At 43.4% G+C, this 14078-nt stretch overlaps 1 protein-coding gene across 3 annotated transcripts in view; it reads left to right on the forward strand.

Annotated features, from left to right (window-relative positions):
- Positions 1 to 7765: 7765 nt before the first annotated feature.
- The window catches only part of CARHSP1 (calcium regulated heat stable protein 1), a 29306-nt gene continuing 22993 nt past the window's right edge, over positions 7766 to 14078 (forward strand). The window contains exon 1 of one of the 3 annotated variants that reach the window (XM_085237798.1): positions 7766 to 7912. The gene's annotated coding sequence lies outside the window, so the exon portion shown is untranslated. Of the gene's footprint in view, positions 7913 to 10126; positions 10274 to 10619; positions 10732 to 14078 lie in introns of those variants that run through there. The other 2 variants (XM_085237797.1, XM_085237799.1) reach the window with 2 other exon arrangements.

The following is a 14078-nucleotide window of genomic DNA, read 5'->3' on the forward strand; positions in this document are numbered from 1 at the left end:
CAGTTTAAGAAGTGAAGAGGCGTGGTGCTGCCTGCTCCTGCATGCCTGGTTCCCACTGCCGAAGGATCCCGGATTGTCACAACACAGAGCATTTATGAACCACCTCTCAGTGCTATGGAAAATAGCCCTTCGTTAAAAGGAGGAAATAACTAAAAAAAGCTGATAGTGTGAACACTCCTTTTTATAATTCTCCTGCTTCTCCTGCTCCTTCTCCCACCATGGGGATAGGAGGAGGGAGAAGCCAGGACAGAGGCTAGTGAGATCCTTAGGGTTCGAGCAGCCTGTGTAAGCAGAAGCTGAACTTTTAAAGAAGCACTTTTCTTGAGCAGTTCTCTCCTGAAATGGATATAGGCAGGAAGGGATGAAATGGATATAAAAAGACTGGAAGCAAGGTAGCTGAGTATTTCCTGTTTGCTTTATCTGTTTGAAACAAAAGGGTTGGGAAGTATTTCCTTTTGTTGATGATGCAGTTTGTAGTCATTGTTGGGAAATTTAGTGTTTAACATCATCCTGAGGGCTTTTCTGGTTAATCAGAGCTGAGAATAACTGTAACCAGCCCTGCTGCAAAATATTGCACTGGTATTGCGTTGGTGCTATAGTAGCTTCTGCAGAAACAAGGTCACACAGAGAGAAACATAGTAAGTACTGCCCTTAGTGGCACTAATTCAAGAAACAGATAAGTTTCCTGGAAGAGCTGTAGCACTCTCACTGTTCTAGGTCCTTTCTCCAGTAACGTCTGTGGGGCAGTCTCAATACGTGTTCATCTTATAGACTTGGAACGGGCTGAAAATTGTGCATCTCACTTGCTCTTTTATTTAATGCAGCATTTACTCACGTTCTCTTTCAAATTTGCATAGGTTTGGAATTGTCTTTGAACCTTCCTTCCCTCCCTCCCCCCCAGTATTTCTGAGCATTTACTTTATATTTGATCTTCTGATGAAGATTTGAAATTAGATAAAAGCTTTTCATTCAGTTTCATTATCTCTCAAGCTCTTTGTCAGAGTTTGGAGTCTTATCTTGTACACACCTGCAGAAAGTACATGCAATTCTTTGCATCAAGGGCTGTTCACATATTCCTGTACCTTATGTGCTGCTTATTTCTGCTGATTTAAAAAAAAAAATAATACAGAAAGTGAGTGTATCTGTACTTAGTTCAGTGTTTTACTTTTATGCATTTAACTATATATGGATGTACATGCTTAAGTGTTTTGTTATATTGGAACACTTCTCTCTGCAGTGATTAGAAGGACTTCCTTCAAGGTGGATGCAGCACCATTATAAGTGGAGCAGCATGCAATTAGAGAAGAACATGACTACTAATGTCCCCATGTATTTTCAATACTATTAAAGCAATTTTTATCAGGCATCTGGTCTGTAAAAATAGTGAGGACTGTGCAATTCTCTTTAGGTGCATTCACTTTTATCAGCTCATTCTATTCACCTCCTTGCAAGAAGACAGGTGTTGTGGTTTAACCTGGCACCACACAATTGTTCACTCTTCTCCCCCTTGTCAGTGGGTTGGGTGAGAGAATGGGAGGAAAAAGAAGTACAACTTGTGGGTTGAAATAAAGCTATTTACTAAGATACAGAAAAGGAAAAGGGTAATAGTTACGACTATTACGTGTATATGTGTGTATATATAGTTGTTGTTATCCTGGACTTAACCCAAAGGGCAGTGCAATAGTCTTTATTGTACAGCTTTTTTAAATAAAACACAGCTACATTTTTCCCAATCTCTGTTCTGTTCTGCAGTTGAAAAGTATGAAATGCCATAAAAACAGCCTGCAGAGATTGTGGAAAGTATAAACAATCTTCTTTCGTAAGAGCAAGCTGGATTTACAAAACCAGCAGCACCACTGTTTATTGAGTGGTGTGACAAGCCAAATCAATCCTGTTACTCTTGTTGTAAAAGAGGGTTTTTTTAATCCTTGTATAGAACATTCTCTTATTTCTGCAAACCAGAGTTCTTGCTGACTCTCAAACCAAATTTTTGATGCTTTTTGAGTCACCACATAATAAACCCCTTCTGTTGTTCAGACGTGCATATTTGCATCGTGATCTAAGTGTCAAATGCAGAGTATAAAACTCTGGGCCCAAAGGAAAGCTGTGCTAATGTACTATCACGGTTAAACTTGCATCCATGGCACCCATAAGAGAAATACAAGGGAGGAGAGCACTGTTATCTGTTAACTTTGCCATCCTCGGTTTTTTTTTCTCTAGCTGTTGAACACATTATGAGCTTTGCTGGGATCCCAGTGGGAGACTACAGACATTTTATTGTTGTCTTCAGTGAGAGCAAAATAATTTCCTGGGAACTCTCCTCTGCATTGAAAGATGTCATAACACTCGACACTTCACCAGGGATGTGGGAGATGTGGGCTTTGTTCTATTCTCCAGTCTGAATGAATGTGAGCCTACATCGTGCATGTCCCCTCTTCTGGATCTGCATGGTCTTCAGTCTTAAAGCCCTCTGCTGTTGCAGTTCCCTTTTCCAAAAATGAAGCAATTTTATTAATACAGCGTGAAAAGAATTAGAGTATCATCTATTGATAAAGGGAATTTTCTAGGTGAATAGAATTTTGTATTTGAGACACTCTTGGGGTGACTTGTACTGTCTGTTTCAGCCAACAGAGACCAGTGAAGAGGGAAACACTGAAGAATAAACAGCCTTATCTCCCCTGGGAGTCCCCTCAGTTGAATGTTCTTACGTTCAACTTCAGCATCCTGTGCTTTCAGCTACTAAGTAAGGGGAAAAGCACCACCCTCCTTGGATTATTGTTTTGCAGAAAGAAATGGGATAGATATTTGGCTCTTGAAGGGAGGGAGGTCAGGAATCCTAATCAGAGAAGGAGGAACTGGCTGAAAGTACCTAAGTTCAAAATGTGACTTAAGGCACACTTTTCTTTTCTGACTGTCACGTATTTTTTGTATTACATCAGCCCACACATACTCTATAGTGCAACTGATTTCAAAACTTGTGGCCAACTTCAAAACCTGTATGTACTCTCACATGCATCCACTGCATGGTTTGCATATGCCAGGTCTGTAAGAAGATGCCTTTTAAATAGACGTTCTTCTGCATATGTAGAACATAACACCAGTCCGCTATCTTCCAAGAAAAAGCATTACCTATTTTGACTTTGTGAAAGTTTCATTTAATTCTAGGGGAAAAAAAAAAAAAAAAAAAAAAAAAAAAGATGCCACCAGCACGGAAGGTGTAAAAAAACTCTTTGTGAAAGTCACTTTATCTCAAAGCAGTCTACACTTTCCATGGCTTCAACATTCCTTTAGCAGAACAGAGAGTTTTGCCCTGCCTCTTCATTTCCTAGCACGTATAGTTAATTCTGTTTGGTGTGAGAAGCATCTGCAGGTTTACAGCACTGTCTGACTGCATTTCTGAGGCTGTTCTGAGTTGTATCTAAAAAAAGAATTGATGCAGTGGATGAAGGCTGTCTGATGATCAAATATCTGGAAGGCTTTCAAGAGTGGCAAGTCTGTTAGCTTGTGGAAACACCCTTGTTTGGCCAGAGATGACTTAGTTTTCAAAGGGCTTGAGATAATGTGTGTGTGAGATTCTATACCCAGTGTATTTTAAGAGAGAATGAAGATAAAGATGCAAGCAAGGAATGTTTTGTTGCTTGTATCTTACAGATTGGAGCAAGTAATCATACATTAAGAAATGTAGTTGGAAGAATGTATTTGTCTTTTCCTGGTGTGGGAGACGGAATGCTAATGGGATTGATGCTCAAAATAAACACAGATTTTGTAAGCTGTATATCATAGTGATCATAAATACAGGAAATCATTTCTCGTTATTTGGACAATAAATGCAGTTTCTGCTACAAACTTCTGGGTACAGGAGTACAGAGAGCTCTCTAGACACCAGGATATTGGAGTTTTGTACTGATTTCTCCATCACATGCTTTTCTGTCTGTTTTCTTTCACTTAACAGTTCTCATACTATGGGAATTTTACCTTGTTGCTTTCCCCCCCTCTCTGCCTCCCACACACAAGAAAAAAATTCCAACTGTTGCAGTGTGTTCTTGCTGGACATATTGTTGAATTTGCTGCAACAGTGTTTTGGAAGAATCTAGCTGCCCAGTTGAGTCACACAGCTGGTAAGAGCTAGTCATTTTCTGAAAGAAGTAGTAACCTCAGCCCCAGGGATGTAAAGTTATTTATACCAGTTTAATCTTAGCTATGACAAAGAATCCATCCAGTGATACTGAGCAGAGCTCTTTGTAGGATGTGAAGTTTAAACATAGATGTGACCTCTCTGCAGTTTGGGATCTACATAGAACAGGTGGACTGGGAAAAGAGGAGAAAGGAGCTTGTTCTGAAGGTGGCACTCAGGTTAGTGAGATCTCAAGATGATTTTGCAAAATGGACTCCAAAGATCACCTTGTGGACAGTCACCTTATCGAGAGGGCATTCTTTAGACAGCAATCATCATTTGTTATCTAGAGAGGCATACTTGAATTAGTGCTCAACTCCCAGAAAAAGCTACCTTCCTATGGCCTAAGAGAGCAATGTTTGTAGGCTGTATGTGGCAGATAATAGAACTGAGAGCTGAAATGTGGTTTTCTGAAAGGCCATCACCTGGCCAAGCATTACTTACACTCCTTCCCTATTCTATTATTTATATTATTTATGTACTATCACATTTTAATATATGATATTGCTCTTTACCAGTCTGTCAAGAGAGGCAAAGCAAGTGGGATTTACATCACTGACAAATCTCTTGTATGTCAAAGTATGAACCAAATGGTTTCTTTTACCTTTCATTTACAATACAAAGATAAAAATGCCTCTGGAATCAGATGATGGGAAGATCAAGACATTTCATGTAAGAGATGACACTCAAAGTAATTACTGTCTCTCAGTAATAACAGAATTATCTTATCATTTAAATGCTTTCCTGTAAAACTTTTCATTGTCGCATTTGTTTAAAACTTCATCAATTCTGAATTTGTAAACAAATCTCAAACACCTGCATGCTGCTGCAGAGTTCTTTCTCTGTTTGCACCTGGGTGCCCAAACTCACCATTTAGCCTCTTCATAGATAGCACAACTGTCATGTGAGGTGATCTACCTGTAACACATTTTCTGATCTTCCAAAGGAAGGGTATTTTTACTAGATTTTGCTGATAATGCAAATAGGTAACAGATAATGCATTAATTTGGACAGAGCCCAGAATCCATTTTTTTTTTCCTTTTTCTTTTCTTCTGTAATTAGCTATCAGTATGGCATCATTTTGAATTGCATGATCATTATCATCATTATTCATCACTATGAATTAACGAATATTATCATCAAATGTGTGGTAAAATAAATGTATTTAAATAGCTGCAGATAACACACTATGATATATGTGCTATATTAGTCAAAGTTAGAGAGCAGTCATCTTTTGTTCATCACATCTTTCATCACTAAAATACAAGTCTGTTGGATCCCTGTTCCAGTTTAAAATTGGAAATCTGTAGAACAGCCATAGTAATGAGGTTCTTGAGCAGATGCTTTTGTATTTTGTAGTCTAAAAAGCTTCGTAATTCAGTGCTATATACTAGAAATGCATAGTATTTTAGTGTCTGCAGTGACATGCTGTAGTTCCTATACTTAGTGTTGTTCAATGCTTATTGATTGCTTTGTGCTCTGCATCACTCTTGCAGATTAATTTCTTCTTAATACATTGTACCTCCAAAATGAAACGTCAGCTGGGATGCTGCATCTTGTCTTCAAATGTTAATGACCTTTGTTTCTCAGTTCCTGGCCTGACATTAGTATGCATAAAGCAAAACTTGGCACAAGCTCACATTTGGATGCCTTTAAAGAATGAAAATCAGGCTGGCTTCTTGACTTCTTTTGGCAAGTTCATAGCAAACAGGCTTGATAGTGAATGTGGTGCTAAGGCTGCCAGGGCACCCACTGAAATACAAGTGAAGCTTTCAGGAAAGGCAGAGACTGGGGCTGCCCTCGAAGGAGTGGCTGGGCGAGCAGAGGTGGCCAGTGAGACAACACGTGGTAATGACTGAGAGTAAATTAACACAGATTTAAGGGGGAGAAGATGCTAACTGAAGGAGGAACAGGGACAAGTATTTTATTTCTGATGTAGCTGGTAATTTCTGTCTCATTTAGTTAATTATAGGATTACAGGCTGCTTATGGCAAATATAATCTTCATTTGGGAGGAGGAGAAACCTGAAAAGAAGTTAGGCAAGAGAGAAAAATTGACGTGCAGAGACTGGATGGACCTACCAAGCTGTTCACTCACGACTCCTGCATTGGCATGGAGTCCCCTCCTTTTTAATAAAGGTGACAGAATTTCACCTACATGCAAATCATGGGTGGAAGAAACTGGAAATATTTTAGTAGAAGGAAAGGAATGATAACCATAAGAAGATAAGCCTGCTAGTGGCCAGCTCATGTCACCTCTCACTCTTTAACTGGCCAAGTAAGTGCTACCTGACTACAACCCAGTGCTAAGTCACTTGCAAGCTAACTTACTTGCAAGCTAACTTACTCTTTGTCCTTGACACAGTGTCCCACATGTGGCTGTGAGAGTATGGGACTCATTTCTCATCCTACTATTACAAATGCTCTGGATATAACAACTAGGTCTAAGGACTAAATCCTCCTTCTGAAGGAAAGCCAGAAAGATGTTTGGCTAAGTTCTCATTGAGAAAGTCATGTTAGTGTTACTCTAACTGTAAAGTTATGGCAAATGAAGCCTTTGTTTTCATTATTTCAAATATGTAAACTATTTGCAAGGTTGCGTTGTAATTAGTGTTACCTGAATTCTGAATCCTAAGGAGATTTATGTTTTGAGAACATTTTGTTTCCCTGATCCTGGTGCTATGATTTATCTGAGAATAGCAATGATGTTCTCAGTTCCTACACTTTGAATAGAAGTAATCTCAAGCATGATTCAAAGTTACAGATGATTAAGACAGTGAGAGTGCACAATAACTTGTCAAAGACTGGCTATGAAAAAATTGATCTTATAAAACAGGATGACTCTATCCAGTTGTATAGTAAACAACTTTCAGTGAAAGGTGAATCACATGCTTTCAGTTTGGCATATTGGTGTTGCAGTTTCCAGTTGGCATTGCAGCTGGACATGAGAATGTAAAGCACAACAGAGCACTCTGAACTGAGGTGTACTTAGTATGCCACATCTTAAAAGTGGTAAGGTTTTTCCTCCTATTCTCTACGGTTTGATTGCTCTTATCATTAAGAACCTGCTGCTTATTTCCAGGCACAGTTCATTCACGTCCAGCCTACACTGCCTGTGCTTGTGCCAACCATATCTTGTAGATGAAATAGCTCTAAAAATTGGTCCAGAAGCAGGAACTGGAAGTCCTCTATGGTGCAGGAAGCTGTCTTAGATTAACTCATGCTTTTCTAATAGCGATGACCAGTATTCACCCTGTGTTAAATACCAGCACCCATCTAATTGTTGAAGACCTGTTCAAGCCACCTCATCCTTGCTGCTGTACATGAACGTATTTCACCCACCTTTACTTAATGAATCACATTAGCTGATACATTTCCCCCCTACACACTCATTTCCTTGTCTTAAATTTCGTAAGTAACTGCAGTCTGAATACATTAAGTGAATGAAGAGTGTTATAATGTTGCTATTCTGTCAAGAAATCCTTCTGTTTTTTTCCCCCTGTTAGAATTGCTGATGAGAGTGCTCCGTTCCTGCCACAGCCAGAGCCACGTCTCGGTAAGCAGGGGATCAGTTGGCAGGAAAGGGGAGAGGCCGGAGAGCCCTGTGGCTCTGCCACCTCCTGTGGCAGCTGTGCTGTGCTGGACCACACTGACAGCGGTGCCTCAGAGAAGATTCCCAGCCCTGCCTGTGTCCTGGGGAAGGAGCCAACCATCCCACGCCAAGGACAGAGGGAGCAAGGTAGGCACATGTGCTAAAAATGATTAACTGGTCATTATTAATTGTTCTGTGGGAAAGGGGAGGGAGACAGCTCAGAGTACGGAGAGATGCTGGAACCTCTCTTGCCTCTAGCAGTTGGTGAAAAAAGCAGCAGGCAAAAATCTCATTTCCTGACCATGACACATGCACATATACTCATACAGAATCCTCTGAACCCAGAATTCAGTTTTGAAAACCAACCTTGTGACTGTGGACATGTATTGTTGCTTATTTCCATGTTGCACACATATGTTTAGGAAGAGGAGTGAGAGAGGGCGGAGGAAGAGAGGCAACTCATGACTACTGACTTTTGAGGAAAGCACAGGTGTAATCCCAGCCTGTGTGACTGGAGGAATTGCTCTGAGCCATGCTCACTTACGTAGTGTTTTCCCTTCATACTCTTCCACCTATAAAGAAGTCAGTCTTGGTGACACAAGGAAAACAGAAAAGATTTCAAATTTTTTACATTTTACAAGATTTATAATTAATATTTTAAGCAAGAGAAGTTATCAGTCCCTTTACTGTTTATCTTACAAAGGGATAAGATTTTCTGTAGAACAGAAGTAGGCACAGAGGTAAGACACTTGGGAAGCAAACTGTGTGGTTGACGTGGAAAGCTGATTACTTCATGTTGCCCAACCTCTCCTCGATCCTCAAGATCACACACTTCTTACTGTGTCAGTACTGCTTATTTTTCTGCATAAAAAAGAAAAGCCTAGTTGCTATCTGTTTGCAGCAGTTTTAATCCAAGTTTCACAACACTGCTTTTTATGTGATTATGGATGGCTAACAGACAGCATGCTTGTCTCCTGTAAATGTTAGCTGTGTAATGATATGAGGACATGCTTTGTCTGGTATCTCTGAGTGGAAAAAAACCTGCAATAATTCTACACCTAAGCTATCTTTTTGAAACATGCTCTAAAGTATTGCAGCTTAATATCAGCAGGGAAAAATTGTGCACAAATGGAAGCACTGCTAAAGCTGATTCCAGGATTCTGTCCCTTAAGAGAACTGTTAAAGAAAACATATTGGCTGGTGCTTTTGACTCAGTTGAGATGATGAGGTGACTGAGAAATCATGTGAGTAACAGCTCTGATAATTTGGAGAAAAAAAAGGAATCAAAGTTGATGTTGGGCATAAGTTGATGCACCTCATTTTGTTTTAAATGCTCTTATGAGGGTCATGAGAAATACTTCTTGCATTTTGTAACTGGTACTGACCTCTGGTGACAACACTGGATGATGGCCCTGCCCTGCCATCATTCAGTCATTCTCATGCTCCTGTTAAAGTCTATTACAATTAACTGAGAATCTCATCGCTCCAGCACTGTGTCATCAGTTGTCTTGCTGCAGCTTCTACTTCAGGCTTAATTCTGGCAGATTACACAGCTCTGGTTCATGCAGATGTGAAACACGTCCAAATGATGCTAATGCAAAACATATGCACGTACTTTCTAGTCAGCTTGCATTGCAGCTAAGTTGTTCATCCTTCCTCACTGCAAAATTTAGCAATATTTACCAGGATTCTTCTGAAAAGTCATCAGGCTTTACCAACCTCTCTGGTCTTTCTTTAACACAGTTTTCTCACACACATAAGATCTTGAGAAGAGACTTTGCAGCCCATGCACATCCAACCCCCTGCCCTGGGCTGGCTGCCCTCCACCAGCTCAGGCTGCCAGGGCCCCACGCAGCCCGGCCTTGGGCACCTGCAGGGATGGGCACCCACAGCTCTGGGCAGCAGTGCCAGGGCCTCACCACCCACACAGCAAAACATTTCTTCCTTATATCCAATCTGAATCTCCTCTCTTTCATTTTAGAACTGTTGCTTCCTGTCCTGTCACCACAAGCGCTGGTAAAAAGTCCATCTCCAACCTTGTTGCCTTTACACCGAAAGATCTCAGGTCTCTCCAGAGCCTTTTCTTCTCTAGATATTCAGTACAGCTCTTTCAGCTTTTCTTCTTCTTTCAGCTCACTACTGGCATTTTACAGTTTGACAAACAAGCTGAAAAGCTGAAGGCCAAGCACGTTCTCCTCCTCGGCTGTTCCCAGGAGAAAACTTCACCTGTCCGACCAGGTGCTTTGTGCGTGCCCCCCGGGAGCAAGGAGCTTGTTTGGAGAGGGCAAAGAAAGCGAGAAGAAAGGCACGAGGCTGCTAGCACCGGTCCGCACAGAGCACCGCGCAGCTCTCCCTGCAGCAGCCGCGATCCTGCCGCCGGCTCGGGGCGGAGCGGGGCTCCGGGGCTGGGCCCTCCCACCGCCTTATAGCGCGCGGCCGCCGGGCCGAGCCAGCGCCGCCTGTCTGCTGGCCGAGCCGAGCCGAGCCGAGCCGAGCCCTCCGTGCGAGGTGAGCGGGCGGGGCGCCCCTTGGGGGCTTCGGCCCGGGGTGGGCGCTCGGGGCCGGCGGGCCCTGCGTGCGTGCGAGCGGCTCGGTGCTCCTGTTGCTCCTGTTGCTGCTGCTTGGGTTTCTCCGGGGCACCGCGGGAGAGCGGGGGCCGGGCGTGCCTGCCGGAGAGGGGCCCGGCTCAGCCTCGCCTTCCCCGTGCCGATGGGTTGGCTTCTTAAAGCTTGTTCCTTACTTATTTCTTTATATACATGCGCTTCCTTGTGTTTTTTTTTTCGTTTGTTTTTGTTTTTTTACACTTAGGAATTGGGGATGTGCCGTTGTTACAGTCAGAGGTGTTATTTTGTAGGAAGGCAAAGCGTGCAAATGAGGGCTTTCTTCCGCCGGGAGGAACGGGCTCCAGCCGCGCTGGGCGCTACGAGGCCCTCCCGAACTTCTCGGCTCCGGCTGTGCTGCGGACGGTGAGCTGAGCTGCAGCTCCTCGGCTCGCTGACGCTGGATAAAGCCCTTATTTCGTGGTGTTTGTACACGGGGTGTACGTGCGTGTCACTGCTTGCTCTTCGGGAGAAGTCTCCAGGTTTAAGTTTTGGATCTGTGCCTCTGAATTTGGCTTCTAAGAGGAGATTGAAGTTGTTCTGTGATGCTGTTTTTGCCAGAGCCGCAGAGCTACTTCTGAGAAATGTTTGCAGAACCCTCAGTGGTGCTGTACTAGGTTTCCTTGAGAGCCTGAGAAACCTTTGGGGGGCTGCTGTGACGTGGTAGTCCTGATGAGTTATTTTGGCATGTTTTATTTTCATTGGTGTGGTTGAAAGGTTGCGCTTCTTTTTTTTTTTCTTTTTTTTTTTTTTTTTTTTTGACTGCTGTTGTAAGCATCACCTTCTGACTTTTGCATTGTTTGGCAAACGAGCAAAGGGAGACAGCACGTGGCTCTGGTGAGTGACCTTTGCAGGAGCAGGGCCGTGGCTGACGCTTGTCCTGCAGCCCTGTGTGCATCAGGGCAGCACAGTGTTGTGCCACCTCTGTCCTCGTGTGACCTGTTCACCTGCTTCTGGCCACACGGACCCTCTGCACTGCCCTGAGCGTCTGCTGCTGTAGCTTTCCCATGGCTGTATTTATTTCCGTCAGCAACATCCTCCCTTATTTGTATGCATGTATGCACAGAAGTATCTGCATGCAAATCTCTTGAAAGCAACCTGATAAAGCTGGGTTATACAGAGTCCTGTCGTCTTTTATGGCTGTCGCTGTTTGGGTAGAGGTGTACATTTAGTGAAGCCAATCTTTGTGTGCTAGAGGGATTGCGTGCATCACAAATACAAATGCATCTAACACTAGTTAAGCAGCATTATAGCAAACCATTGATGTCTGGTGTTACGCTGAGTGACATGGGGCTGAATGAATGGTGGTGTTGGGTTATTTGTAGGCTGAGGTTGCTCTTGGTGCTAAATATTGTCCTGGGGCACGTGTCACTGATCTGTGAACAGTGAGTGCTGGAGAGATGAAGGGAGCCTTGGGGGCAGAGGTGCTTGTTAGAAGAACCAGCAGATCTAATCTCTGAGAGGGGATTAAAGGGACGAGACAACACTGGGCAAGTTAGCACTGAAGTGTGATAACTCGTGTGAGAGTGTGGCAGTGCTTCTGCTTGGGAATGGAAGTGAGCAATGAGAAACTGACCAACAGTCAGGCTGGCTATGGCTGGGGGGCCTCAAGGGGAAAGCTGTCATTAGTTTTACTTCCTTCTGCTAAAGTTTCTACTGGATAATTGCCTATGGGAAAGACTCAGCAAGGAGTGATGGTAAATTCTAACAGCATGAAGGAGTGAATGCTGCCATTAGCGAAACTGGATGAGATTGTAACACTTCAGATCTGCACTGATAAATATTCTGATGTTGGTAGAGGTCTGCCCCTCACCTGGGGGGTTTCTGAGAGAGTCTAAGGAGAGATGCTTAGTCTGCAAAGTGCAAAACCCCAGAACTTCCTCCTCAGGAAAACAAGCCATGAGCCCTGTGTGTGGTCATCACAGCCCTGCCCTCGGCTGGGAGCGGAGCTCTGTGCTGTGCAGGGGTGGTGGCAATCTCTGGGGAGATGAAAAGAAGTAAATAGCTATATAGCTTTTTTTGTGTATGAGTACGAAATTCTTGAAAAAGCCTTCAAATGCTGCTTTTTGCAACAGGTTGTGGTGGAAACTAAACAAAACGGAACTGCTGAAAGACTGGAGAGAAATGAGAGATGCAAAGTGGTGATTTAGGTCTGTGTGAAGCCTTATTCCTTGGTGTAGCTCAGCTAAAATGAAAAATAGAAAGCATTAATCTGCCGAACTGCTTTCTGTTTTCTCCCAGGGCAGGTAGAGATGGTTGTTTTGCTTCCGTCTGTCTTGGTCTAATATTGTCTTTTCATCATATCCAAGGCGGCCCCCTCTGCAGCTCAGCTGTCTTAATTTCCTCTGCTCTCTGAGCTGCTTGTTTCCGCTCTCGCTGTTCAGCTGCGCTGTCTCTGGGGGCTGTGGAGGGGGGCTCAGAGCCAAGTGAAGCAGCCATAGCCTTGTGCATCTTTTTGCTCTTCTAGTTCTTTAATTTTGTTCCTTTGAGCAACCTATGCTAGCTAGGCACTGAGTTCAGGTCTTTTTTGTGCCTGTTTTCTTTGTTCACAACAGATGTGTGGATATAGAGCACGTGATACAACCCCAGGCTGTGAGGAAGAGCACTGACAAGGCAGTAAGCGGTGCCTGTGCAGCTTTCAGAGGTAGTGCTGCACACAGCAGTGTGCTACTCTCCCTGCTGCAGCACTGCTTCTTGCAGTCACCCCTTCCTGAGAACACACAGCTGCCTCTTACTGCGGAGCAGGGCTTTTTGTAAACAAGCGTGAGCAAGGTCACTTGGAAAACTTTGCTTTTTCCCCAAGCAGTTGGTTAGCAAGAGGAAAAAAAAAAAAAAGGAACAGAAGATGCAGAGGTGGAGCTGCTCTGTCACGTGGTGGCATCTCAAAGCACTGTCTGAGCTTGGGTGTCAGCTGCAAGGTGCATCTGGAGAGGAACTGAGATGGTGCATTCTTTCTCTGCATGGTACAGAAAGGCATTTACTTGCCTTCCACTTCTGTTATTTGTGGGCCACGTGGGATGCATTAAAATGATGCTTGCTTGCTGTGCCCCAGGGAAGCTGTAAAGCATCATGCAAGTCAAGTCGCAGCTTCTTTGGTTCGGCCATAGAGCTTATGGGTAAATGGGGCGTGTGTTCTGCCCTGGGAGCCTGACCTCATGCTGGTGGAGGGGGCTTTAACAGCCTGGAAAGCCTGGCTTCGGCTCTATCAGTTTTCATTTGAGCGGTTCCTCTGATGCTACAGTTTTACTGTCTGGCTACAGTCCTGCTGTCTGATCTCAGAGGTTTGCTGCTTGGTTGGCTGCCGCTGGCTTGAGGCAGTTGTACAGCTGCTTTTCTCATTGGGTCAGTTTAAGATAAATAATAAGATAACCTGAGACATCCTTTTTAACCAATGATCGAGTTTCTGGGCGCTAATGACCCTAGCATTATGGGATTACTGCATTTACTAATGAAATTTGGAAGATGAATTAGTTCAGTTCCTTATGTCTATTAAAGTTTTTGACCCTTTATCCACAGTTTTGGCTTCCTTGGTCCTATTTAACACTTGTCTTGAATTCCGTGTTTCTCCAGGGAGGAGCTGGAGGTTGTGGTGATAGACTTGAATGATGTTTAAATACTACCATGTTTCGAGGATGGGAAATTTAAGTGCGGCCTTTGAATTCCTGTGGGGCTGCTGGGGTAGTAATTCTGCTTGGTACCCTGTGATGGTGTGT

This window comes from Meleagris gallopavo, chromosome 16 (assembly GCF_905368555.1).
Source record: "Meleagris gallopavo chromosome 16, MGAL_WU_HG_1.1, whole genome shotgun sequence".
NCBI lineage: Eukaryota > Metazoa > Chordata > Aves > Galliformes > Phasianidae > Meleagris > Meleagris gallopavo.